A 26,905-nucleotide genomic window follows, 5' to 3' on the forward strand; every position below is an offset into this window, starting at 1 on the left:
ACCCGAAGATCAGTAAGGAGCAGGCTTCTACGGGAAGCCCAAGAGCAACAACCAAGGCTTCTACAGGAGGCCCGGAAGCGGGCAAAGTAGGGTCTTCCACAGGAAGCCTGAAATCAAAAAAGGAGGGACCCTCTACAAGGAGCTCCGAGGGAGCAAAACACAAGAAAGAGAAGGCTGACATCCTCAATAAGGAGGCAGCAACGGCACTGGCTGCCCTCAGCACACCTCCAAAACCGAAAGAGAAAAGGGAGAGGGAGACCCCTCTGCCACCTGAAGCTAGGAGAAGCAAGAGGATGTCCCCGAGCAAGCCACAGCCTTCACCCAGCGGCCATACCACTTCAGGGGATGTACCCACTTCACCCAGTGCAAGAACCCCCTCTAAACCATCAGCTACCCCCGAAAAGGGGAGCCCAAAAATAACTTCCTGGACACGAAAGATAGGCCAGTCGCCTTCTAAAGCCCGACTCAAAGAAATAGAAAAAGGGAAGGAAGCATCACCCTCATCACCATCAGGGGCAGAAAAGGCAGGGCCATCAAAAGCAGAAAAGAAACAGCCTGTTCCGGTCCCGAGTCCTCGGCCAAGGACGAGGAGCAGGGGCAAGGTTGCTCAAGGATGAGCAAATGGTTCAGCTGGGGGGTGATGATGAGCCCCAATTTTGGTACAATTTGGGCTCATTTTTGGCCTATTTTGCTTGCTCAAACCATTCATTTTTATTGTTTATGCATACACTTCTTAGTTTATTCATGTTGTTTGTAGGAGAAAGGATAGGCACTTTATCTACGTAGCTAATGCATTGTGATTCCAGGTTTTGGCATTAAAAGGGAGCAAAAGACAACGAAAAGGTGGCAAGGAGACAACGAGTTGGCATTGCTGACGTAAGGAGAGGTTGTCCACGGTCTTGGGGGACATTCCTCGTGATCCTCACCAAGAACTCCGAGCCCCACTCCATCCTCCCTCCGAGCTTAATACACGGCCAGCTGTTCTACAGGAACAGCAGTTCAAAACTGCTCTACAGGAAACAACATTTATGATCATCCTACAGGATCAGCAGTTAAACTCTAGATTAAACAGCCGAGCTCCTAGAATCATGGATACTTGTTGTATCATCGTTTTGTATAAGTATAGAGGCCTTAGCCTTGGTTAGGTTGTTGAAACTCTCGTATTACTATTGTAATTTTGGAGCACAGCTCAAGTTTCGTTCTCTTTTGTAAGCCAATTTGGCATGTTATCAGATTATGAATAAAGAAGGCCACTTTTGAGTTAGTTCTGAGTTTTCTCAAGGAGCTATAGCTCTCAGGTTAGGGCCCAACCTGAGAGCCATAGACCTCCTCAGTGTTGTAATGCATTTACCATTAGTTCCAGCACTTGAGTTTGTTTAGTTTCCTATGCAATTCGGATTTCCAGCTTGTTAGTTTAATTGTTTTCATTAGCATAGATAGGACTGGTATGATGCTTTTCTTTCAGTATTCAAGTTTGATAGGTTGGTAGAATAAATCTCTTGGAGCTCCAACAAAAACAGGTTGTAAAGGCTCACTGCCATCTCACTGTTTGGGATTGGGGTGTAGACCATGATCAGCCACCAAAAAGAACAGCAGTCATTTCATCTCCACACAAGCTGTCACATGGACGTTTGTATTGAAGATCCATTCATACATTCTGGACATTGATCCATACTGCACTCTCACACATTAGTTTCATTTCTTGTTTTCCATTTCGGATTTGTAGGTTTCATGGCATAATAGGTTAATGAATTTCTTGTTTTGATGCACAGGTCATTTGTTTCATTTACACTGCTCTTTCTCAAGCCACTTCCTTCGTCGTTTTCTCCATCCACCTGCAAGTTCTATTCACCTTCTATCTCACTCACTTGCCCTCCAACTCTCTCATTTCACGTACAGCTCCATCTCCTTCACTCTCGTTGATTCCACCCTTCCAAAACATCAACCCATTGCATGCACCCTTCCTTCGTCTGACTTGCCATTTCCTAAGACATCACTGGGTTCATCTCCATCTCCCTTAGCCTCCCACACCACTCCAACACTCCATCAACTCCTAAAAACCTCCACGGCCAACCATCCTGTAGACGTGCACAGCCATCCTGTAGAAAACAGAGTATCCTGTAGGATCCCCTGCAGCCTTCCTGTAGGAGGCCATTCACTTCGTTGCCGAGCTTCTGAACGTGAGGGACCTCTATGGATGGGTGCTAAGGATCCTTAGGAACCTCTCCTAGCCTCCCCAACCCGTCCCACACTTTCCTTCCTTCTCCATCCCACCTGCACAATCAAACCCTAATTAGGCCAAGTTCACACTCATTCCACACACCTAAAGGAAAAACACAAAAACACATTTCTCATGATGCAAGTAGCTTAGACCCATGCATTTACACTTGTTAGAGGTAATGACAGCATTCATAGGAGTTGCATCCACATTCTTTGCATTATAGAAGATAGACTAGTTAAATTAGGGTTTCATGGATTTACATGCTTTTGATTCAGTTTGTCAAGCAGCGTAGCCTTCCTTTGAGTTAGCTTTCGTCCATCATTGATAAAGCTTCTTCTGTGAGCCTATAGAAGTTGGCTTAAGCCCTAGCGGACTTGTGCCAGCTGACCAAGTGACAGCTGCGACAAGGGCTAGTACTTGTGCATACAGCACCGTCGCTTCCAAGTTTGTACGAACTACCGGGTTGATAAAATTAAGAGACAGGAAGCCCCAGGAGTTGTAGCATTATTGCTACAATACTGGAGCTCACCACCTATCACCAAGGACTCATACATACATCCATTTCCCATCCAAATGGGAATATATCAGAATTGACTCATCCACCCAACCAAGTGGGGATACATGATAAAATAGGAGCATTACATCATTCATCCCAGGCATAGAGGGGAAACCAAAATAGGCCATTACATGACCTTGATAAAAGAAATATAAGACATAGAGACAAATATATCTACAACAAGACTCTGACAATTATCAGCAGCAATTGTCAGTCATTATTCAGACCAGCACCCATATTCTCCTTCTACACCTGTTCCACCTGAAATCAAACCAACTGTGAATTTGAACCAAGATCTTCTAAGATAATGCCAACAATGCATTATTAGAAGAATATATGCTCCCCCTGAACCTGTGCCAGATGGTCTCTGTCAGACCCATATCAGACTCTTTTCATCCTTAGCCTATCCCCACTGCTTTTCTTCAAACCAACATATACGCGACTGTACCTTAATAAACCGGCGTATGTACGCGGATCCTCCTCATTCAACTCGCATACAACCACTTTTCTCTGAAACAGACAAGATTCAACAGCAATATGATGCATCAACTACCCCCAGCTTCTGTCTGAGGTATTCAAATGTCTCCCTGGGCAGTGGTTTGGTGAGGATATCAGCAACTTGTTCCTTAGTAGGAACATACTCCAATTTGACCTTTTGTTCAAGCACTTGTTCCCGTAGAAAATGATACTTGATCAGTATGTGCTTGGTCTTTGAATGCATGACTGGATTTTTTGAAATGTTGATTGCACTTGTATTATCACATAGAATGGGGATAGGTGGAGTACAAGTGATTTGCATGTCTTGTAATGTCTGCATCATCCAGAGGAGTTGTGTGCAGCAAGATGAAGCAGCTACATATTCTGCTTCAACTGCAGATAATGCAATTGAACTCTGTTTCTTGCTGAACCAAGATACTAACCTAGGACCCATGAAGAATGCACCACCACTAGTGCTTTTTCTATCATCCACACTTCCTGCCCAATCTGCATCTGTATATGCATGAAGTGTGAGATCTGTACTTCTAGGATACCATAAGCCATAGTTTTTAGTTCCTTGAAGATACTTAAAAATTCTCTTAACTACCTAAACATGAGTTTCCTTTGGATTTGCCTGAAACCTTCCAACTATTCCTACTGTATGCATAATATCTGGTCGGGTACCTGTTAGATAGAGCAGACTACCAATCATGGATCTATAGGTTGGTTGATGCACTGCTGCCGATTCATCATTTGTGCTGAGGCTGCATCATATTACTGTAGGGGTACATACTGGTTTCGAATCCTCCATCCATATTTCTTCAAGATCTGCTTGAGATACTTGGTTTGTGATAGAAAAATGTCATCTTTGTTTTGTTGGACTTGTAAACCAAGAGAATATGTGAGCTCACCAAGCATAGACATTTCAAACTCTTTTTGCATCACCAAGGCAAAATTTTGACTCATGTCTTCTTCATTGCCACCAAATATGATATCATCAACATACACAACAAGAATTAGCAACTTATCATTGTCAACTTTTATATACAGATTGCTATCTGTGGAGCCTTTTGTGAAACCTTGTTGATGGAGGTACTTATCCAACCGATAATACCAAGCCCTGGGATCCTATTTAAGGCCATATAGAGCCTTTTTGAGTCTACATACAAGCTTTGGATCATTTCCAAGGATAAACCCATCTGGTTGCTCAATATACACTTCTTCATCCAAGTCTCCATTTAGAAAAGCAGACTTCACATCCATTTGAAATACTTTGAACTTCTGAAAGCTAGAGAGGGCAAGGAACATTCTTATGGCCTCAAGTCTAGCAACTGGTGCGAAAGTTTCTTCAAAGTCTATACCCTCTTGTTGCACATACTCTTTACAAACAAGTCTTGCCTTGTTTCTAATCACATCTCCATTTTCATTCAGCTTATTTTTGAAAATCCATTTTGTCCCTATGACATTCTTATCTTTTGGTCTAGGAACCAACTCCCAAGTGTTATTCTTTTCAGTCTGTTCAAGTTCTTCCTCCATGGAGCATTCATCTTTGCATGCCTCTTTTACATTTTGTGGTTCGTTGGAGGAGAGCAATGCTAGATAGCTTGAAGCTTCTGAAATGGTTCTTCTTGTTTGTACACCTGCCTCTTTCTACACCAAAATTTGAGTTTCTGGATGATTCTTCTGAACGTATCTGGATGAAGTCTTTTCTTCTATCCTTATCTATTCTTCTAGTGCCTCATGGGTTTCTTCTTCATCATGAATCTGATTTGATGTTGAAGGATTGTCCTCATCATCTTCGAGATCTTTAGATTTTACTTGCCTAGGAGTGTTTCCTTCTTCATCAACCACTACATCAATACCTTCAACAATTTTTCCAAGTCTTTTATTGTAACACTTATATGCTTTGCTGTGGGGAGAGTAGCCAAGTAGAATGCCTTCATCTGCTCTAGGTTCAAACTTGCCAAGATTTTCATCAGTCTTCTTAATGTAGCATTTGCTTCCAAAAATTTTGAAGTATTTTACCGTGGGAGTCTTACCATACCAAAGTTCATGAGGAGTCTGAGTGTTGTTTACCCAGACGTTTGTCTTGTTAAGAATAGTAACTGCAGCAAATGCGGCTTCACCCCAGAAGGTTGCGGGAGTTCCAAATTCATCAAGCATAGCACGAGCCATTTGTTGAACCATTCTATTCATCCTTTCCACTACTCCATTTTGTTGAGGAGTGCTTGTAGTAGAAAATTCCCTTCTTATTCCATGTTCTTCACAAAAATCGAAAAATTCATTTGAGGTAAATTCCCCTCCTCAATCAGACCTGAGGCATTTGATTCTACGATCTGATTCGTTTTCCACCAAGGCTTTGAATGATTTGAACTTTTCGAAAGCTTCATCTTTATGCTTCATAAGCCCTATCCAACACATCCTGGAAAAGTCGTCAATAAACAATATAAAGTATTCTTCTCCTCGAGGTGACCTTTTCCTAGTTGGACCACATACATCAGTATGGACAAGTTCAAGTGGCCTGCTAGTTGATCCTTCCTTTTCAGGGAAATTAGCTCTGGTTTGTTTACCAAACTGACATGATTTGCATATTGTATTGTCTGGAATTCTAATGTCAGGGAGATCACGAACCACCTGATATTTGCATGCTTTCCTTATCTGAGAGAAGCTAAGGTGCCCCAATCTTTTGTGCCATAGCCAGTGTTCATCATTCTTGCTTAAATAGCATTGTTGTTGTCCTCCTTTGAGTACGTATAAATTATTTGGAGTTCTTATGCCTTTGATCATTGTTTCTCCTGTATCAAGGTCACGAACAATACATCCTTTTGATCGAAATATTACCTCAGTTCCTTGATCACACATTTGACTGACACTCAATAGATTATGCTTTAAGCCATCAACATACATAACATTTCTAGCTTTGACCTTCTCTTTCAAACGAACAGAACCTTTACCTTTTATGAATGTTGGGGTGTCATTTCCAAATGAGACCTTCTTTTCCTTTTCTAAGGCACTATATGACTGAAGTTTTTCCTTATCACCTGTCATATGTTTCGAGCATCCACTGTCGATGTACCATTGATTTTCCTGTCCTTCCGCATATAAGGCTATCCCACATATTTCTGGTTGCGGTTCTTTCTTTTTCCATGTTTTGGGATTCAATGAAGCTGGCTACTTTGTTTGCTGAAACCTACTCCTGCATTTAGAATCTTCATGACCAAAGTTGTTACAGATAGAACATTCTATTTCATTTTCAAGAGCAGAAAAGTTATTGTAGGTTCTTTTCATGATTCCAGTCATACTCCTTTGTTTTTGAGCTTCTCTAGTCATGATGGTCTTGTAGGAAACACATTGAGCAGCTTTGTGACCAAAGTTATGACAAGAGAAACATTGGCCATTGAAGAAATTTCTGTGATTATCAAACCTACCAACCAACTAATTGTAGTTTCCATTGACATCCCTTCTTGAGGAAAATTGAGAATGATTTACCTGTGGTTGATTGAAGCTTTTGTTCATCCTTGAAGTAGATTGCCCCCGATTTACTTGGTAATCTTTGTTCATTCTTGAAGCAAATGGTCCCTGATTTACCTGGTAATCTGCATTATGCTTTTGCTGTCGATTGTCAACTTGTTCACTTCTCCTTGCTGCATCAAGATAACTTTTGGAGGTGGATGGCTTCTGTGCTTGCTTTTGTGCTTGAGACGTTTCTTCAGAATATCCGAGACCTGTCTTGATTAGAGGAGAACACTGTACTTGGATAATCTCATCTAAAGTTTCAGATCCTTTAGCAAATCTAAGATTAAGAGCTTTTGTTTTCTCAATTTCTTTTCTAAGTCCCACATTTCACATTCTAACTCTTCATTGTGTTTATCTCTTTCAGCAATTTGGAATGTCAGAGTGTCTATAATCATGTTCTTTTCCTCTAAACAAATTTTGAGTTTAGAAATTTCTTCATAAAGATCTTCTTCATTTATAGCATCCAAGAAGTCATCATCTTCAAAAGCCATCAAAAGTCTATCATCATTACCTTGTTCATCTTCATCACTATTTGAAAGTCCATCACTGTCTTCATGTGTATAATAGCTCTTCTTACTTACATTCTATTTTCTGTTCCATCTAACAGGTTCCTTACCTTTGTCTAGTTTATCTTTATGAGGACACTTTGCAGCATAGTGACCGACTCTTCCACAAGCAAAACATTTGAAAGGCAACTTACCTCTGAATCTTCCAGTTCCCCATTGAAGGTTCTTGACAAAGTTTGATTCTTCTTCTTCTTCAGACATATATCCTGACTCATTGTAATCTCCTTTTCCTGAGGCTTTGAATGCGGCTTCTCTCCTGTCTGATGGTCCCCCTTTTCTCATTTCGTAAGCAGTTAGAATTCCGTGCAGCTGGGACATGGTAAGACTCTGTAGATTCTACTTTTCTTCTATGGCAGAAACTTTTGAATCAAACTTAGAAGACAAAGATCTTAGAACCTTTTCAACCAAAACAACTTCTTTTATTTCTTCACCCAAGTTCTTCATACAATTTACAATCTCATCTATACGTAGGAAATAGTTAGCCACACTTTCATCATTGTACATTCTGAGACTTTCATATTGAATTCTAAGAGTTTGTATTTTTGCTCATTTTACCTGATCATCTCCTTCATAGCTCAGAACAATCTTGTCCCGTATTTCTTTTGCGGTTTTGAGCTGCATAACCTTGACGAATTCTGATTGAGATAGACTCCCCAATAGAGTATTGATAGCCTTTGCATTTGTTTCATATTGCTTCTTACCAGCCGTATCTGTAGGAGTTACTGATGGAAATGCGTATCCTGTTTCCACAATATCCCAAACTTCTGTACCAAGAGATTGAAGATAGGCTGTGATTCTTACCTTCCAATAGATGAAATTGCTCCCATCAAAAATTGGTGGCCTGATGGATGCCTCTCTCTCATAGTTGCTCATGATGATAGATCTTCCTTCAAGTGGTCAAGCTTCTTCTGAAGGACTTGCTCTGATTCCAATTGTTGGAAATAATACTGAGGGTGAGGGGTGAATTAGTATTATAAAAATCTTTTCAATTCACACAAAAATTTGTATACGCAACTTCAGTTAGTGAAAACGGTGTGTATACGCAACTCTGGTTAATGAAACCTGCATATAACTTGCAGACCTATAATTTTAATTATTCTTCAGATGTTGATCATTAGTCTGTGTGTCAGAACCATATAAACAATAACCAGAAAAATAGAGCAGACATTCACACAAAAAACACAAGATGTAAGGTGGAAACCCAATGTGGGTGAAAACCACCTGCTGCAATTTGTCTCTATCTTCTTTCAATTAGAAACTTCTTTTTACAATGATTTTGTACTAGTGCAGTCTTATACCAATACACAGGCTGCTACCTGCAGAAGGCTATAACCTTCTCTCATTCTCCAGCTTCTCCTGGAAGGGAGCTCCAAGCCCCCTTTGCTCTTGTACTAGACGAGGTACTAGTACGTAGGTGTTGACCTACAGAAGGCTTCAACCTTCTCTTTTGTTCCAGGGACCATGTTTCATAAATTTTCAGACTGGATCCATGAATAACATCAATTATAAATCAAGTATATCTGTAATAATCAATCTCCTTTGTACAACCCAATATAGAATCAACCAAACACTTCTCAGAATGGCTACTTCACTAAGAAGAAACCTATGTACATACGCAACTGTATCAATGCCAACCAGCGTATACGCATTCTACAGTTGCTGAACCTGTGTGCATACGCGCCTGTGCTACGCCGAACCTGCGTACAAATCTATAAAAGACAATTCTCCTTTTTCAAGTATTCAGACATTATTATACCCAGTTTATCAGATTTATAGATCTAATCATGTGCCAAATATAACAGATCAAACATCATATAATGATACTACTATTCAAGCCTTAAGATCTTGATTCATCAATAGAACTTATCCATCTTTAGCGCTCAGGTTCCTCCTTGGTTCAGATTCAGCAATGCACCATAAATCAATCACCAGTATTCCGGATCTTGCTCCTCTTAAGATATTCAACACTTCAGTCGATGCCCTTGCCAAATGATCTCCTTCCCTTTTTATAGTCTTAGGCCTTACTCAAACCATGGTCCAAAACCATTGAGAACCAATACTAGGGACCCAATACCTGGGTTCAACACTTTGGATGCAATACCAAGGACCAAAACCATAGGTTCAAATATGTCGGACTAAATACCATGGATCAAACATAAATTTTCCCACATGTACGTGCTTTTTCTTTGCATGAAAGTGCGTGCATACGCATACGCGCCTTTTGATCGGTGATCCCGCGTGTATACGCGACTTTGCTAAGATGAACCTGCGTATACCTCATTTTCTTCCATTCTGAGAGCCTAAACTATGATCTACCATTTGAGTGAGTTGCCATCAAGGACAACACTTATGTCATAGAGCCAAACCTATTCCAAACCTGCGTGATAATGCCAATAGAATTTAACTAAGTGACTTCTCTTGAACATGTTGGCGACACTGAATGGATTGGCAGCATTGACCCAAAACCAAAGTAATGGATAGTATGATAGACCAAGGTATGATGACCATCAAGAAGATTATCCAACCCAAATAGTCACAGTGATGAAGTGAAAGTGTCATGTTCAAGAGTGACTTGCTGCCATAAAGTGGTTTAACCCTTTTCCCATTTTCCCTAGTCATTGTTGATCAGTACCTCTTTATTTTTATCAAGCTTGAGGAGGATAACATATGCTTGTTGTATAATTCCACCCTTCGGGTGAATCCATCTCTATGTGATGTTTTAACGAGTCTAGCGAAGGTGAAACTCGGTCTTGTCATGATGGACAAGTTTGTCTCTATTTGATGTTTTAACGAGTCTAACGACAAAGATAACTCGGTTCTTTTCATGTTTAGAGAGTTTGAAAAGGGACAAAAAGAAAAATCCACAAGTACTTTTTCGTATATTTGTCTCTCAAGTCTAAAAAAGCATAAAACAATACAAGAGGGAACCTATTGACCATGTTCAATCAATGTGTTCCTTTTTCATAAATAATATATCTCAGTTCGGAAAAGGGTTAAACTTATATTGAGTAGATGTCATTTCCAATTCATTAACGAGGTAAAAAGGACAATTGCTCGACAATATTTTCATATTTAGAGAGTCTGAAAAGTGCTTAAAAAGGACTCCAAGGGGGTTCCCTTTTCGATGTTTAACAGATCTCAAAAAAGAGATAAAAGTATGATTTGTTGTCAAATTACAATTCATCATTGTGAACGTCAAATTCTATACATCAGTTATAAATTTGTTCAAAGAAACACCAAATGGATTAAACATACCTATTTTGTTGGTAAAAAAAGGTAAATACTAAAGTTTACTCATTTAATGCTCATGAAATAAACATAAAGACAAGAATTTACCATGTCATTTTCACCATTTGATATTTACCATTCAGTTTGTGCTCTAACCCTTTTCTTAACCTTGATCTTCAGCAACTGATTGTGAGAGATTCTGTGGATGATTTCTCGTGCTGTCTAGACCTGGTAGGAGATCTACCCCTCCTCTTTATTTTCATGTCATTCTTTTACTATTCCATGTAAGCTTTTAGGGTTGTTAGGGCCCTTGGGGTTTGAATATTTCACCCTGGGATCAACACAGGCTTCTATGTTGAAAACTGCACTGGGGAGCACCCTGACAGAAGATTTGCTACATTGCAGCACACTGTCTCCTTTCCTGGGCTGTGCTAGGCAAGTTTCACAAACTTGTTTCACTAATTTGGCCCAAAATTTCTTCATTTTTTTGCATGAAAAGGATCCTCAATAAGCTTATGGTTTGATTTTAGGCTTTCATCGAATCAGAATGTCTATTACTTGGTGAGAAAGAGAGAATGAAGAATAAGACATGGTTTCCCTAAATAATTTGGGTACAATTGAGGCCCTAAAAAACTATGGGTTACTCAAATACTTAAGGTTTTCCAGAATGAGGCAACAATCAGAACTATTGTAGTTCCTAGTTCACGCATGGGATCCAATGGATCAGGCTTTTCACATAATAGAAAAAGTGGTCCCTATTAGCATCAATCATGTTTAATTTCTTACAGGGTTGTCGAGATGTGGTGCCTCCATATCTCTTTCGGGTTCCTCCCATGGAGGGGAATCAGTGAGGGACTATGTTTGACAATTCTATCGGCTAGGTACACAGCCCAGCAAGGAAAAAAAGATAATCATCAAGGATATTCATGATTTTTCTTTGAGAACAATTCTTTTCACCATCACAAAGTTTGGAGGTAGTGTGACCATTCATTCGACGAAAAAATCATACATGAAGTATGCGCTTGAGTGCCTTGAGCCAACTTTATTCAACTGGTGTGAGGCAGTACTTTCTTCTCTAAAAGAACAACTGACAAAGGTAAAGAGTGGTAAGACCAAGAATTTTAGCTATGGATTTCTCTTAATTGCTTTTACCTTAGAGAGAATTCCATTGATGCAACCCCAGCATGTAACACTAGGTGTAGCTGGTCCTAGAGATCCACGGATGCAGTGGTGGGTTAAATTGATGGCTAGACATGCTAGTCAGTCATCGATTACATTTTCCACTGCATTATTCAGATGGATTGATCAACAACACATTGTCATCGAGGAGAATCCATATGTAGGGATGGATTTTTGTGGAGATCCAGAGTTGAGTTTACCAGTAGGTGCTTAATGGGGTGCTATAGGTAAATTGTTTTTGACCAAAATGTTTTTTGATTTTTAAGTTTCTAAGTGTTTTTATGTTCCAATATTAAAATAAAATCATTCTCATGCATGCAGATGTGGGTATTGTTCAACTTGTGAGACACCAACAGGAGGCAGGTGGACCAACACAAAGAAATGTTGGGAGAGCAGTTCTCTAGGATTTGGATTTTTCCTAGACACTGGTAGTGTTACAGGATCATGTAGAGGGATTAACCCTCGGTATTCCAGATGTCTAGATCAAGGAGTTATCTATGAGGCTGCAACGCCATACTATTGGTGTTCCTAGCCATTAGATGTGGCTCTTGCGCATGATACCTCAAGTTGTGACTTGTTATCATGAGCATCACTAGGTCTACTTAGGCTGTTTTTTGCATGAATTTCGAGTTTTTAGGTCAAATGACCAAATGTGTCTTAGACACAAATTTTGTAAAAGATTTTAAAACATCTATCTATTTTACTTTCAAAGTTTTTATATATATATATATGGTTGTGTACAATCCTATTCAACTGATGGTGTGAATTGAAAATTTACTTTTACATGTGTCACAAATGTCTGTTTAACACATAGTTTGTTAATGAATCAGTTAATGTGTTAAATTTTCTGGAAATATGTTGATCTTGAATGTGTTCAAAATGTCTTTCCAAAATACAAACTCTAAGGAACATACGAAGAATTTTTGGGTTTTGGATGGTATAAATGTTTGTTAGTTACAGTACAACGAGTTGTGAGTCCATCCTAATGATGATTCAGAAAATTCCAAGTGAAATGGAATTAGAGAGAAGTTAGATCAATGCACTATACTCAGTGATATTGTTCATCAATCGACCAATACAAATCCCTTGAAAACTCACTAACTCGCCACTTGGAGCAAAAATGGGCCATGCTGTAGAAGATAGGTTCTGAGTACTGCAACTAGCACCATTGGCATAACCAACAAATGGTTCCGAAGATTCTAACATCTGCAACAAATGCAAAGTGGATTACTTAACCACATAAAAGCTCTAAAAGACACACTAACACACACACATGAAATTAAAGCATATATACAGTGATTTTACTACACTCAATTAAGAATAGTAACATTTGAGGTTCAACCCATTTTGGGACTACGACAATGGAATTCCATCATAATCCACCAACTCGTAGGAACCTTTTGCCAAAGCACAGTTGACAATGTAAGGACACATCCATAGTGGTTCAAATTTTCCTACTCCAAGTTTATCAACTTCCTAATCATAAAGCAAGACTAGGTCTCCTTTCGAGAAAATGTGAGGCTTGAAATTTTTGTCGTATTGTGCCTTGATTTGTTTCTTATGTGCTTTGTTAGCCAATGTGGCTTCACGGTGGGTTTCATCTAGATGGATGAGTTCTAAGAAACGCACTTCTTCATCAGAAGTGTCAGGTAATAGGTCAATCGTGAGTTTGAGAGATGAAATTGCACATTGTATTGACAAGATTGCCTCCAGACCATACACCAATTGAAAGGGTGTGAATCTAGTTGCATTCCTCACCAAGGTTCCATATGCCCACAAGGTAGATTCCAGGATTAAATTTCAGTTTCATTTATGAACCCCTATCATTCTTTGAAGCATGTGCTTCAGGAATTTGTTGATGGCCTCAACTTGTCCATTCAGTTGCAGATAATGAGTAGAACTATCATTCGAAAGTCCTAAGTTGGCAGTTAACTCACTCATCATGTGATTGCGAAAATGTGACCCATGATCTGTAACTATAGCCCGTGGTACACCAAACAAGGCAACCATGTGGTTGAGAAAGAAAAGTGCAACCATCTCACCATTGTTGTTTAATGTCGGCATTGCCTCGACCCATTTTGTGAAATAGTGAATGAAAACTATAATATACTCATGCCCCCTGGCCGAGGTGGGGTTACATGTCATGAAGTCAATGCTCCATTTGGCGAATGGTCCAATAGTGAAAACATGATGCAATGGTGTAGGTGGTAATCTAGCTTTATGATCATATATCTGACATGCATGACAACTTCTGACAGCAATAATGCAATCTTTGAATATGGAAGGCTATAAGTAACCAGCACGGAGAATTCTCTATGCGGTAGCATAACCAGATAAGTGTCCACCACAAGCACCTGAATGGAAATCATTCAAAAATTTCTCAGCTTCCTCATGAGTGAGGCACCTTCATAAAATCATATCGATACCACGATGATAAAGAGTTCTGCCAATGATCAGATAATATTTGGCTTGGATTTGGATACTTCATTGTTGTGAGTGAGAGGTATTAGGCTGGAAAGTTTAGGTCTGGAGATAAATCAGTATATCTGCATACCACACGTTAGATGATGAAATCAGGAATAGAGACTCATCTAAAATTGATGGTTCTGATGTTGAATCAATGGTATTCGAGGGAAGGTCGCAAAGAAGCTCGACGAAAACAAGAGACTTATTTCATTTGGATTTGATGAATTCCAATCAAATTCCTGCAAAATGATTGTCCATTTTGAGTATTTACCCCCCAATGATTGACGTGACAAAATATATGTCATAGGGTTGCAATCTAAAATGAAAATGGTCTTTTAGAGTAGGATGTAGTGTCGAAATCTCTGTATAGCTTGAACAACAACCAGAGCTAAATTTTCGACGTAATAGTACCTCACTTCTGTATCAATGAGATTGCAAGTGAAATAATATATCGGATTTTCAATCCCATATTCTTCTTCGACTAAAACCATTCCAATGGTTGTATCTGCAGTGGCGAGATACAGGAAGTAGTCATTTTGATAATTTGGGGAATACATTAATGAGGCTCTAATCAAGGTATCTTTAAGAGCATCAAAGGAAGCTTGCGCAACCTAATCCCAATGGAAGGGTATCCCCTTTTTCAATAAACGAGTAAATCATTTAGCCATTTCAGCATAATTGGGAATGAACCTCCTCAGAAAGTTAGCCTTCCCATGCAGTCTCTATAACTCAAGTAGGTTTGAAGGTGGAGGCAAGTCAATAATTGCTTGAACCTTAATTGGGTTGAGTCGAATTCCCTCCTTAGACACTATGAATCCAGGCAAACAACCAAAACCAACACAAAACACACATTTGTGTGGATTGAGTCGTATTTTGTAGTATCAGCACCATAAAAATATAGCTCTTGAATGTTATGGGTGATCAGTCCACCTTCATGAATGAGCAGATAAATCGTCAAGGTATTGTTGAACAATATTTTTGATGTCATGGAAGGCATAATTCATTGCCCTCTGAAATATTGCTCCTTCATTCTTCAAACCAAAAGGGAGTTTCCTCTAAGCGAATGTGCCCCATGGAGAAATAAAAGAAGTTTTATATTGGTCCTCTAGGTGGATATTTATCTGATTATAGCTGAAAAAACCATCCATGAATGAGAATATTTCACATCTGGCACATTAAGCAATAATCTGGTCGATAAATGGAGTAGGATAATTATCTTTTAGACAAGCCTAATTAACATCCCTATAATTGACGCACACTCGTATTTTCCCTTGTTTCTTCATGACAGGAACAATATTGGAAACCCAATCAGTAAGATGAACAGGGTAAATGAAACCAGCATGCAAAAGTTTTTCAACTTCTATTTTAATAGTAGCAACCTTCTTTGGATGAACAATATGGAGGCACTATCACATTGGTTTGACATCAGGATACATTTTGATTTCATGTTCAACTATACTAGAGTTAATTCCTAGCATCTCCTCATATGACCATGCAAATATATCTCAAAATTCACAAAAGAGAGCATGGTAAATATCAAGTTCTGATGGAGAATAAGATTTTCCAACATGAATGTTTTCTACAATGTTAGGTTTGGTCAAAATATTCATGGAAATAGTTTCTTCGATATTTAACAAGTTTCACTCAAAATCTACTGTATCTATGAAAACAAAATTCGAAAGGAAAGCAGCAACTGAAGGGTGGTTAAGTTCATTTGAATAATATTCTATGTGATATGGAAGATTGGAACGATGGTGATAATCTTCCCATGGTTCTTCTTCCATCATCATTGATTGGACGATTCCTTCATCAGTAGAAAATATACGTGAAAAAGGATCGGAGGAAGTACCATATTCTAATGAATGATCTACCCATACAATTGGTGAAGATGAATTTGGGTTTGCTGCACAAGCCAGAAATATTGATTGCTATGCAAGCTCAATAGGGCTTAGCGGCATGATTTCAATATTACTATCAACTTCAGAACTATTGGTTATCTTCCTTAAGTCAGATGAAGTGGAAGATATCATGTTGCAAGTCTCAACTTTTTCCACTTCCGACAAGTTTTATGGTGACGGTAGTGAAAAAGTACCCATTAGGGAAGGATCCTTGAAGAGACCTACACCAATGTTTTGAAGAGATAGCGGGGATCCATGTACCAACAAAATGCTTCCAGTAGCCTGTGAACTACAAGTGAAGAAGGCGAGTTGGTCGATAACTGTGATTCCACCTTTATGAGTGAATGTAATTGTATGAAAGTACGTTGAAACCACAACAGCCATAGCATAAACCCATGGTATTCCTAGCAAAATGTTGTAGTCAAGGGGTCCATCAACAAACTCAACTTCAATAGCTACTGTTTTGCCTCATAGTTCGATTTGCATATTACTCAATATTCGACAAGGCGTATATATGTGAATGTCAGAATCTTTTAACGTTGTTGGTGAACGTGACAAAGGTGGTGAGCCAAGTGTTTTCTAGTAATTCATAGACATAATACAAGTAGATTCCCCCTCATTATTAATGGTTCGATGAACAAGTTTATTCAAGGCATTTACTTGAATCAAGAATGTTAATTGCGCTAGTGATTGTGGCGTATAACCCGCATGGTTGAAAACCAAAACATTGGAATCAGTTCGATCAATTCCACCAATTGGTGACAACAAAGAATGCTTTTGGGAGGGACAATTTTGAATCACTTCGAGTGTCGATATAGCAGAAGGTGACTGAGCCAAATCTTCTACTATGTTATAATTTTCTGTAGCTCGAGGTAAAGGGATAAATGTTGATTTATGTACAAATCCCTTAGGTGGTTTTATTGTTAACCCTGGTGCAATAGGTGGTGGAATAGGATCAGTCGAAGTCAAAGATTTAGGTTGATCGACCTAGTTATTAGACAATGACAGTTGATTTCCATAATCTTTACTTCGTATTGTCACCAAAACATCAATTTTAGGCTTAGAGGCGGAGAGCATAAGCACTTGGGAAGTGGAAGCATGGTCTGTAGAAACCATATTTGTTTCCAGTTTTGGAAAAGGATTAGTCAATACCATAGATGTATTAGAAGTCTTGAGAAGCTTTGAGACTTTGGAGCGGTAAGGACAATCTCGCGCAAAATGCTCATCGTTACAAATCAAACATGGGTAACGAGGTTTCCTATCCGAAGGAGAGGAGTCAAGTGATTTCTCTTGAGGGGAATTATTTTGTTTCTTCTTATTCTTTCCATTCTTCTTACTTCTTGGTTTCTTTTCATTCTTTCCTTTGTCAGATGATACGACATTGATTTCAGAAGCAAGAATGTTATTAGGTGAATTTGTAGTTTGATTGGAAATGGCATGTGTTTGACCATATGGTCTACCTGCCATTTGTGTGCTCAAAGAACCAATCACATCATCACTGGCATGAGAGTCCTTACTCAATGGTGGAGGAGGAATAGTGAAAGCTAGTCGGGGTGCATTCGGGATCTTGTCATAGAGCATTCGAGAATGTGTATAAATCAAGGCCAAATATTGGGCACGATAAATTACTTTCTCTTCAGTGACAACTCCACCTTTCACCACATCCTAAGTGATAGATGGCGGCAAGGATTTTATAAACCACTTAACTAAAATCTGATCAAGAACATAAGTTTTAGCTATTCGACAACGATGACGCCACTCATGAATATGATCAAAGATATGAGTAGCAGTAGTCTATTAAAGTTGGTTAATAGTTCCATTACAGTTTCATATCATATGGGTAACTGGAAGTGGATTAAAAACGTGGTAGCTAAGGTAGTGAAGTTATTGAAAGAAGCTCTTGGTAAATCAATGTACCACTTCATAGCTAGACCAGTAAGCATTCTCTGGAAAATACGTATTTTAATTGAGTCATCATTCAAGGAGTTTGATGAACACAATAAATGAAAATTCATGACATGGTTGGATGGGTCTTCTCCAAGGTTTCCATTGAATTTCAGAATATCGGAAGGTAATTTATGAGGAATCACTAGCCACCAAGGTGCATAATGAATTGGGTCATTGGTAAGCCGGTTTAGATCTAGTAATTCAATTGTCGCAACGAAAGGCAATTGTTTATTGAGGTTAGGTTGAGCATATCCAGGGTAAGATGGGATTGCCTGGGCAATAGGCCATTGCATACCAACATAAGGCATCTATTGTTGGTAACCTTGATAAAGGTAACTTTGTTGAGGAAATCTGGCATAAGGTTGTTGTTGAGAATCAGGATACATTTGATGTTGTCCAAACCTAGCATAGGCTTGTTGACCAGGACCTAGATAAACTTGTTGCTGACCAAACCCAGCATAGGCTTGTTGATGAAGTCCAGGTTCAGGTTGGTATTGGTGGAATTGTTGTTGTTGATATTGGGGTTGCCAAGGCTATTGAAGCATTTGTTGTTGTTGTTGATACAATGGTTTTTGATTTAATGGTTGTTACCCACCAATGTAAGGTTGACCAGGTTGTGAATACACTAAACCAATGTAAGTCTGAGTCATTCCAGTAAAAGGTAAACAAACCTAAAGTTGTTGGACTGCAGACACAAGTGGTTGTTGTAAAACTGTGTGAGAAGGTTGAATCTATATGCCTGAAACTTGGGGGTCTGAGGTTGAAGGGCCAACTTGCACAGGTTGAGATACAACAATCTGCGCTTGTGACTGCAGTAAAGATGTAACAACAAGTGTTGTAGGTATGGATGAGACAGATTGCATAGGTTGTGATGGATACAGAAGCCTAGATTAAACAGGCATTGTTGGCTGCCACTGATAGACAGTCATTCCAGGTTGACCTAAAGACGATGGCATATCAACATATGGTTTCCCCCGAGAAAATGGAGGATAATGATAATGTGCATACTTCTCTCCATATGGGGGTAGTCTAGTTTAAAGCGGATACATAGTACGATAACCAAATGAACCAGCTTGATATGAACTTTATGGGTCCAACTGTTCTGTATTCGTTAATGAAGAACCAGATAAAATTCTAGTATAGGACATTGGTGAAGACCAAGGACTACAAGAAACACCTGAGTGGGTTCCCAATAAAGATTGGCAACTCGATGGGATGGACTGAACACCATACAAGTGTGACTTAGGTGTTGTAGTAAACATCGAAGAGGTTGGATAGAATATTCTGCCATAGCCGTAACAAATGGTACGGTCTGGGATGTTGAATCTACCATAGTCAAATGTCCAAATAAATTTCCTAACAAATCAACGAGTGTCTGAACGTAATCAAGATCAAAAAGAGAAATAAAATGAGGAGTATAAGGATACATATATAGTTCAGTTCCAAAATGGAATGGAGTTCTAGGTGATTCTACCTCAGGTTCCTCTTCTATCGAAATCAGCCCAGGTTGAAGAATTTCACCATCTAGTCCATAATAGATTTCTAATATTTGTTGCTAAGATAAAGAGGAAGTTTTGACAGTTATGGATGTCTGAGGATGTACAGGTTGATCTTCTTCCAGTAAGGTAACAAATTTTGATTGTTCAACCTCAAGATCCAAAGGTTCTAGTAAAAGAACAAGTTCAAGTTGGACTTCTTGAACAACTTATAGTTCAGAAGTAACTCTTGATTGAACAGTGATAGGTTCAGGATTAACTTATGGCTGAATAGATTCAGGTTGAGAAGTAATTCCTTGTTGAACAACTTCAGGTTGAGAATCAACTTGCTGTTGAACAACTTGGGTTATCATTTCACTCGATTCATTTCTAGTTTCCTCTGGTAATTGTGGAGATTCCACTTCAGTAACAGATGTACCAGCAACTATAGGAGTAATTGGAGTCACAGTACTTACCAGTATAGGTGTTTCTGGTAATTTAGATGAAGAACCAGATGTTTGTGAAGTTCTAGATCTAGTCAAATGAGACCACTTCGACCGGATGGGTGTAGCTTTGAGTGCTAAAGGTAGTTTACTCACTACTCTCTGTGAACAATGGGGTAACAGTAGATTTTCCTCCACGATTGTTGATTGATTTTATTACAAAAAGGAAATAAACGAAAAGGGTGCTATGGGGTAAAATGCAAGGTGTATGGAGAATGAAACCTACCCTCAATGGCCTTCTCGGGACCTTCGAAAAACTATAATTTTATCTACAGATGCTACCAAGTTATACACATGTTCATAGACAAATATCAATTAACAAAGTATGGAAATAGTATTACCTCAAGTCTCCTTCTAGATTTGTTTGGAGATCACAATGTAGCCAAGAGGAACTCCCTCAAAGCTAGCTCCAAATCAATTCCTACACAAAGGAAAGGCAAAAACAATCACTGCATACAACCTTGAAACCAAAATATGAATACACAATGAACATATATTTTCAAAAAACTAAACTACTCATATAAACAAGTATCGACTAAACAGCTTAATGAACTATGTTACCGACACCATGGAGTAGGGAACACAACTGCAGTTTTGTATTAATAACGGAAGAGTGATTACAACCATCTGTTGTATCAGTCTTCCTTTGTCCCTTCCGCTTCTCTCTCTCTCTCCCTTCTAGCTCACTTCTTCAGATATGAGACAGTTCTCGACAGCTAAGTAGGCTATCCTTTCCAATTCTCTGACCTCTTTCACAATAACCCTCACCTTGCTTATATAGCAATTGAGTTAGGGTTTCCAAGCTCCTCCTTGAGTTCACTAGGGCAAAAGCAATGAACTTGTCATGCTTTTCAACTCTTTCCCATTTGCCTCCTTTTCTCAAATTAGAAATCCTCCAAATATCTCAAATTTGGTTGTTTCCTTGCTTTTCTTGAGTATTTTTAGGAACAAATATCTAGATATTTGTGAATCAATTCATTCTTTTGACCCTTGGAACTGCATCTAGTTTCACTAATGATGTCCCCTGCCTAACAACTTAAGTTAGTAGGGTCACTAATGCAACCTTAGGCTTGGTAACAAGATTTATAAAGCAGGTTTTCGGTGTGCAACCAGCGTTAGTGTGGAATCAAGGCCTGTAATTGTGGTCTTTGCTTCAGTCATCCTGTCTTTCCCCTCTGAGCTAATGAGGAGGTCATTTTGTTTTATAACAGATGCCCCCTAAAGTATGAGATCAGAGGCTACGACGATGGCCAAAATACTTTACTTAGATTGTAATTTTTCTATCAAAATGAGAGAGAGAGAAGCTTCGGGCAGGAAGGGAAACCTGATACAACACACACACACACACACACACACACACACACACACACACACACATATATATATATATATATATATATATATATATAACTACTAAAATCATGTCCTGAGTCGGGTATTCCCATGCTCAGTAGCTATGTCAGAGTGATTTTCTTCAAAGAGATATGATGATACTCACCGCCTATAAGCACAATGCAGGTCTAGTGTCATAATAGGATCATCCCGAAACAACTGTCTCCAAAAAACAATATCTGTAACTTGGGAGAGGAAACAAGGTTGAATGATGCAAGCCTCTACCTAAGGTCTTGATTTCCGCTTCACCGAATAGCATAGATCGATACATGTGAAAATATGCATTGACATCGAACATGCATGAAATCATCTGATTACCAGTCAATAATGGAGACCATTAACAAACACGAGGAAGGCCACCGATAATGGTGATGGTCTCCAAGATGCACAATGAAATCTAACAAGTGTGAAAGATGTCTTTGTTGTCGAACACCTGTAGAATTGCTCAACAAAGACCCAATAAGGAGAACCCCTGATCAAACACAAGGTAATTGTCACTAATGTTTGTAAGTACCAAGGCACTAAATGTGTTTCTGGGTTATCTTCCTAGATAGAGTGTTGAAGTTGAGAGGAAGGAACCTGTCGAAAGGTAGGAAATAATGTGTCCTACATCAATCGACACGAAACGAGACAAGAATGATTTTGTTTTTTGAGGAATATTTTGAGCATTTGAGTCTAAACAACAGAGGGCATGATGAAAGGATATGTTTGATGGGTTGTTGGAGGAAACAAATGGTCAACCTTTGAATATTGAAGGCACGACAACGGTTTTAACCAGACATCACTAGACTCATGAACACTAAAGAGTGTTAGGATACAGAGATGTGATCATTAGGGTATATAGGCTAAACTCATAGGATGGTATGGTTCATATTGAGAGGCCATCAAAAGGAAGGTTTATCTGAGGGAGTGCCATGTTCAAGGGAACGACTGCTGCTAAACCATGCTTTCTAATACGGAATACAGCTGTATTGTCCACTTTCTGCGTCTGATTAATTTAATGAGTCTAGACGGGTAAACTCATCGATCTTTTCATATTTAAAGAGTCTGAAAAGGATCGCAAAAGAAATGACTCTTTTCCCTATCTGATTAGTTTAATGAGTCCAGATAGGCAAACTCGTCGATTTTTTTCATGGTTTAAGAGTCTGAAAAGTATCGTAAAAAGAGTGACTCTATATCTTGACTATGTAATTTAAAGAGTCCAAACTAGAAAACTCAGTGGTCTTTTAATATTTAGAGAGTCTAAAAATATTGTAAAGAGAAACTCCATGGTGGTCCCTTTGTCATAGTTGTTAACCGGATGCGACAAAAGGTTAATAATATACCCTGATCAATTACTTTTCCGTTAGTTAATCTATTGAATCTAGATAAAGAGAAGCTTATTTTCAATAGATGTCGACCTCATTTTTTACAAGTACGAGGCGATGGATTAAACTTTTTTTTCATCATGAATTTTTAATGAGTCATGCGATGACAAACTCAATACCTTCATCAAAAATTTTAATGAGTCAAATGAAGAAAACTCAGGGTATCTTTCTCAGATTAGTCAGCAAGAAAAAGAGGTAAAAGAATGGCTCATTCCTTCTTCATAGATTTAACGAGCTCGAAGGAGGGGAAAAACTTGGGGATTTTTCGATTTAAGAGCGAGAAATGGTCCCAAAAAAAGAAAGTTCTCTTGCTGCTGCTGTATATTTTTAACGAGCCTGGTGACAAAAACTCGGGATTTTTTAGTGTAACGAGCAAGAAAAGTACCTAAAAGAATGCTAGGGTCATATTTATAAAGTTTAATGAGCCTAAAGACAAAGCTTGGGATTTTTTTAGTTTAACGAGTGAGAAAAAAGCCCCTAAAAAGAATGCTCCCTTGGTCCTTTTCAGTTTAATGAGCTAGAAAAAGATCAAAAAAGAGTGGCTCAAAGCATGGTCGTATAGATTTAACAAGTTCAACGATGAAAACTCGAAGATGTTTCTATTTTTTAAAGAGTAATAAAATATCTCAAAAAGTGTTCTATTATTCGTTGTAGTAGTTTAACGAGCCCAAAGAAGGAGACTCGATGTTTTTCGGATTAACAAGCAAGAAAAATACCATAAAAAGAATGCTCAATCTTATTCGTGGTAGTTTAACGAGCCCAAAGAAGGAGACTCGAGTATTTTTCAGATTAATGAGCAAGAAAAATACCATAAAAAGAACGCTCGATCTTCCTTGATCTCCTGCTTGACAATAGAAGGGTCTATTCCATGCATTTCCTCATAAGAACAAGGAAAGACATCGCGGAAGTCCTTAAAAGGGTAGGTGAAGCTCACAATTTCCTCAGGATTGCGATTGGCTCCAACCTGTATGTTTTCCAGGATGCCTATCATGACAAAAATATCGATGAAAAATGTTTTCGAGATATTGCCTTTGTTTCCTTCCGAGTCCAAAGTTTGGATAGCCGTATATGGTGAGGAAATGATTTCATGTGCATGAAGTGATAGGATTTGAAGAGGCATCATGTCCAAATCAGATATCGAAACATGATGGTGCTAATCGTCCCAAGGTCACTCTTCTAAACTCATGATCTCTCTAATAGTTTTGTCCTTAGGTAGGACTTAATTGAGTGGATCGAAAGAAGGAGTGGTTATGGGAGGGGTAGTGGTACCATTGGCCGAAACCAAAGTGACCGGAGATTCAAATGCAAATTGAATGGCTTGGTAGGCCAATTTAGTTGGTGACAGTGGCATTTTTTCTCCGTATGTGTCAATGTCTGAAGGAGCCGATAGGATCCATGGATCAGTCTGTTCATGAGGAATAGATGAAAGCATATTGACTATCTATGAAACCTAGGGCGGATAAAGAGGGAAACAACCCATGAGGGAAGAAGCCTTCAAAAGACCGGTACTAATACTAACATAAGAGTTAGGTACACCACCACTAAGGGTACAAAGCTGCTAGGTAATGGAGAGTAATCTGGGGTGCAAAAGGATAGCTGGTCTACTATGACTATCTTTCCATCGAAGGGAAAGAGGATGATACGGAAGACCGATGACACAATGGCCTTCATGGCATAGGTCCAAGTGCGTCCCAAAAGTAGATTATAGTCGAGTTTATGATCCATGACTTCAATATCTACCACTACCATTTTCCCACTCAAGGTGATGGGATAGCTAGCTAAGTAACCTTTTGGGATGAAAGTGTGGCCGTCGAAAGCTTTAAGGGAGTTCAACGGTGGGGATAGGGTTGGAGAACCCAAGGCAAGCCATCATGAAGCTGACATGATGCAGGTAGAAGCACCCTCATCGATGAAAGTTCTATGTATACCTTTACCTTTCGAAGTTATATGCACCTGAAATGTAAGCTAGTGAGAAAGGGGAGGTTTACACTTGTCCATGTTGAAAATAGCAAGCATGGAATCCTTTGGGTTGATACCACCAATAGCTGAAAGCAAAGCTTTCCGTTGTGTTGGGCATGTTTGTAAGACTTTGAGCGCTGACATAGCTGATGTCGCTTGCACCAAATATTCTACAATTTTGTAGTTTTGGGTGGCACGTGCAGATGTATTGTGCGTTGTGCATCAAAGTGCCCCTTTTGGGGGTCAAATTACAAGGTTTACAACTGGCCTTTCGATATGAAAATCGTTGGGCGATAGTGGGTTTGGACTTGAGGAAGGTTCTGTTGCATGAGCGATAGGAGCTCCATAAGATTTGGCTCTTAAGGCGAGTTCTACCATTTCAAATGTGTAAACGGTAGAAGATCCTTCACCAGTTGAGGGATGTTGTGAACCATCATTTCCCCCTTGCGGGGGTTGCAGTTGGTTTGCAATAAGGTTTTGATGTTGTTGAGCGAGGAAAGGAATATTCAGGACAATAGTGGTCATACCAGTATCCTTTTGAGCAATTTATTCTGTGCACTCCTGAAGACACGGATAGCGATAGGTCATGTGGTCCTCAGCACAGATTTTGCAAGGAAATATGGCTGGTTTATCCTTTTCCTCATCAGGAGGCACATCAGCCTTTTGTTTTGGGTTTTGCTACTTTATTGACTGCTCTTCAGAAGGAGCGGTCTTTTTCTTATTCTTCTTTTTCTTACAACCGAGATTTTTTGTAGACTGCACAGAGTTTATCTCAGTGGTAGGAAGAGTAGTTGATTTGGTAGTAGTGGAATTATTGGGGTTGCTAGGGGCATTGCGAATTATGTCATAAAGAGTGCCAGACTGTGAATATATCAGATCTAAGTGCTGGGCATGACGTATGGATTGGTCTTCTGTGACTGCACCACCTAGAATGACATCTCTAGCGATTTGCGGGAGTAAGGACCTATAGAACCAGTCTATTAAGAGAAAGTCTGGGAGGGGAGCTTTGACTAACATTCGCCTACATTTCCATTCTTGTATATGATTGGAGATGTGGGTGGTGGTATCCTAATGAAATGAAATGAGGAGCTCTGTCCCAGTCTCATAGTGGATGGGTAGCTAGAAGTGCTTTAGGAATTCCATCGGTAAAGCGTCGAAGGTGTTTACTGACATGTGTGGTAACTCAGTATACCATTTAGCTGCGTTACCAGTGAGGGTGCAGGGAAAAATACATAACCAGACACTATTATCCACCATGGAGTTAGAAACACTCCAAAGATGCTAGGTGGTGATATGGGTGCCTGGATCCTCCCCTTGCTTTCCATCGAACATAGGGCTGTCTGTTGGTATCTTATACGAGATCGGTGGCCATTCTAAGTTATGATAGATGGGGTTGTTTGTCAGTTTGTATAAGTTAGGTATATCCAACGTTACCAAAAAAGGCAAAGAGTTTGGTGCCCTTGACTCGAACCATGGCGATGACATATGACTTGAGGAGCCATGTGCTCCTCCATTCGTTTGGCTCCCAATATTATACATGGGTTGCGTGGTGTAGTAGTTGCTTTGAGGTATGGTGTTGTAGAGTGGATTTCCATGAGGATTTTGATACTGAGGTATAGAATTGCCCCCAGGATAAGCGATGCCCCCATAACTCATTTGAATGTGTGAGTAGGGTGCCCCCATGGATTGGTTGGGAACCCCTTGAGGATTCCCACCTAACACAGAACTAACCATTTGTCCTTGATTGACAGAGGGAATGCTCATGTCAATTAGCGACTGACCATGCATGCCTAAGAATGGAGGGGGAATTGTTACGTTCCCTACCGGCATGTGCATATTGGGAACCCCCCCAGGTATATGGATCTGGGGGTTTGTACTGTACAACGGTGGCCGACCATGTTGTTGGTAGATGAGAACCACACCCATAGTGCCACATTTAGCATTATAGGGAGTGTTGTATGTGGCACTTGTCGAAGGTATGCAGTTTGACACTAAAGGGGTGGAACCCGGCGTTGACTAGGTTCCACTTGTAGATGGTGTCATGTGAGTGGTGGTATCTGGGACAAATGAGATAGCGAGATTCGCCATCGACGGTGTTGTGGTGACCGTCGACTGGGGAAGTGGTGGAAGACCGAAAGCATCCACAAAGTTCCAT

The sequence above is a fragment of the Pinus tabuliformis genome, chromosome 9 (genome assembly GCF_031772625.1).
Source record: "Pinus tabuliformis cultivar Carrire ecotype Pingquan chromosome 9, CPIR1, whole genome shotgun sequence".
Classification (NCBI taxonomy): Eukaryota; Viridiplantae; Streptophyta; class Pinopsida; order Pinales; family Pinaceae; genus Pinus; species Pinus tabuliformis.